Source organism: Alligator sinensis, unplaced genomic scaffold (assembly GCF_000455745.1).
Source record: "Alligator sinensis unplaced genomic scaffold, ASM45574v1 scaffold1060_1, whole genome shotgun sequence".
Taxonomy (NCBI): Eukaryota; Metazoa; Chordata; order Crocodylia; family Alligatoridae; genus Alligator; species Alligator sinensis.
In genome coordinates, this window is record NW_005842907.1 from 289,832 (window position 1) to 291,992 (window position 2,161).

Sequence of the window (2,161 nt, forward strand, 5' to 3'; positions counted from 1 at the left end):
GCCCCGCCCCCCGCCCCCCCCCCCCAGCCAAGCCTCTGCCCTCGGAAGAGGTGGGGATGGCACAGACGGCCCGTGCAGCTCAGCTGCAGCCCGTGGCTGGGGGCCCCACGGCTGGCCCTGGGCCAGGGCACTGCTGCAGCCAGTGACATGGGAGCCGCGCTGGGGCCTCGCGTCCACCCACAACCCACCAGGCCACTCCAGGGCCCGAGGCTGCCGGAGGGGCGGGGCCGCTGGCCCCTGCGGTGCTGCCGGGGGAGGTGTGGGGTCCTACACTGGGAGGGGGGACACTCACCTGGCTGTGGGCGACCCGAAGGCCCCGCTCCAGGCTCTGCACCCGGCTCAGCACTGCCTCATGCTTCTCCCGGCACAGGCTGAAGCTGCCCTCGGCCACAGCCAAACGCTCCTGTGCTGCCTGCAGCTGCTCCTGCCGCCGCGCCAGCTCCTGCGCCTGCTGCTGCACCTGTGGGTGCCACATGGTCGGGGTGGGGGCCGCATGCATTGCCATACGGTGCCCAGTCCGGTCTCAGCCTGCCCGGGCACAAGCCCCGCTCCCTCCCAGGGCCCACCTCCTCCTGCAGCACCCGGCACTGCTGCAGCTGGTGCTCCAGGTCCCGGCCCTGTGCCACCATCACGGCCTCCTGCTGCCGCAGCTGCCCCCGCGCCTCCTTCTGCTGCCCCTTGCAGGCGTCCAGCTCTTGCCGCAGGCCCTGCAGCTCGGCCTGGCGGCTCTCCCGGCTCAGTCGCAGCTCTGCCTGCAGCTGCTCCAGCAGTAGCGCCCGTGTCCGGCCCTGGGGGGCAGAGCGGATGGCTGTCAGCATGGGGGGTGGCCACGGGCACTGCTCCCTGTCCATGCCACCTGGCACTGCTCAGCCCAGCTGCCGCCTGGCACAAGATGGGGTTGGAGCCCATGAGATGGGGCGGGAGACATCACCAGGTGTCTATGAGCACCGGCCCGATGGAGAGGCAACGTGAGCAGGGCAGGGAGCGAAGTGGTGCTGCAGTGTGCTGCTGTCAAGCCCGATCTGGGGGCTCTGCTGACTGCGGTGGGGGAGGAAAGTGCCAAGCCCTGACCGTGCCTGGTCTCCTCTGTGTGGAAAGCAGAGAAGCGAGGGCCCCACAGCTGCCTGTCTGCCAGGGCAGAGCCTGTCGCCTGCCCTAGGCCCCAGCACCTCGCTCCGGGGCTTCCCACCTCGCCCTCGGCTCGTGCCAGCTCCTCCTCGGCAGCTCCCAGGTGTCTCTTGAGCGTTGCAACGATCTGGCCGCGGCTGCGCGCCTGCAAAAGCCCATGGCGCCAACTCCAGAGATGCTGCTCAGCTCATGGGGGTCGATGAGGGGAACAACTTGCCTTCCCGGCCGCGCTAGCAAGGGCAGCCTGGGCCGCGGGGGGAGCACCATGCTCTGCCATAGCCGGGAAGGAGGGGGCAGCTAAGTCCTGGGGTCTCAGCCTGGCTAGGACAGCAGGCACCAGGCACGGGCTGGCAGACAGGAGGCTGGATGGGGCCCCAGTGCGAGTGCAGCTGCTGGAGCAGGCCACGGCCAAGGCGAAGCTGATGGGCCGAGCAAATGGGAGTGGGCAGGAAGAGGCAGCAAGGACCGGCCCCCCCGTGCTGGCACAGGGGAGAGGCTCCCTGCCCGGTGGCCGTGCAGGCAGCACAGGTACCTCACTCTGCAGCGCCTCCAGCTGCTGGTGCAGCGCCTGCGCCTCCCGCCGCGCGTCCCGCAGCTGCTGCTCCTGGGCCTGGGCGCTGCCCTTGGCAGCCACCTGCGACGCCACCAGCTCATCTTGCAGCCGCTGCACCGTGTCCTCGCAGCGCCGTGCTTGCCGCAGGCACGTGGGGCAGGGGTCAGCTGACGGAGCAGCCTGCACCCCTGCGCTGCCAGAGCCGAGCCGAGCCGAGCCTGCCCTGCAGCACCGGGGCCAACAGCCCCATGGCCCGCGATCCCTGCCACCCAGGGACGGATACGTGCCTTCTGCTCTGCAGCCTGGGCCTCGGCCGCTGCCTTCTGCAGGTCCCGGGTCAGCACCTGCCCCTGGTCCTCCGCGCGGCGCAGCTGCAGCAGACACCAGTGCATGGCGAGGAGGGGCCCGGGCTGAGCCAAGCGCCCTCCCTAACCCTCCCACTGCCCCAGGTGAGCTCAGCACAGACCGCCCGAGGCCACG

The 2,161-nt window shown here is 71.0% G+C and overlaps 1 protein-coding gene across 1 annotated transcript in view; it reads left to right on the forward strand.

Annotated features, from left to right (window-relative positions):
• DHX38 (DEAH-box helicase 38) overlaps positions 1 to 2,161 on the forward strand; it is a 25,601-nt gene that overhangs the window by 20,929 nt on the left and 2,511 nt on the right. The gene's annotated exons all lie outside the window — the stretch shown is intronic.